Source organism: Leopardus geoffroyi, chromosome C2, assembly GCF_018350155.1.
Source record: "Leopardus geoffroyi isolate Oge1 chromosome C2, O.geoffroyi_Oge1_pat1.0, whole genome shotgun sequence".
NCBI classification, from domain to species: domain Eukaryota; kingdom Metazoa; phylum Chordata; class Mammalia; order Carnivora; family Felidae; genus Leopardus; species Leopardus geoffroyi.
In genome coordinates this window covers 116,836,771-116,837,136 of record NC_059333.1, presented here as the reverse complement: position 1 = coordinate 116,837,136, position 366 = coordinate 116,836,771, and positions in this window count along the sequence as shown.

Genomic DNA, 366 nt, shown 5'->3' with positions numbered 1-366 from the left:
TATTCCCGATGACTACCGGGCTCTTGTCTGGGAAGTGAGAAGTGGTTTGTGAAAGGGTGCGACTTGTCCCAGCGGTGGGAAGGCTACCTTTCCAGGAAGCCATTGAGAGCATCGTTTTTACCTTTCCGTCTTCTGTGACGGAAATTGGTTGATGAGTGCCAGTGTTAGTGGGATGAAATTGGGGACGGAGAAGCCCTCCTTCACAAAGGCCGCTTTGGTGGGGCCCTCCGTTTTGCTGTCCTGAACCACTAGGCTTCCGAGGTGTTTCTGTAAAGCCCTGAGGGAGAGGCAGGGAAAAGGACTGGAGGCTTCAGGAGGGCCCCCACTTCTTTCCCTGGATGATGAAGTAATAACAGGACACTCGAA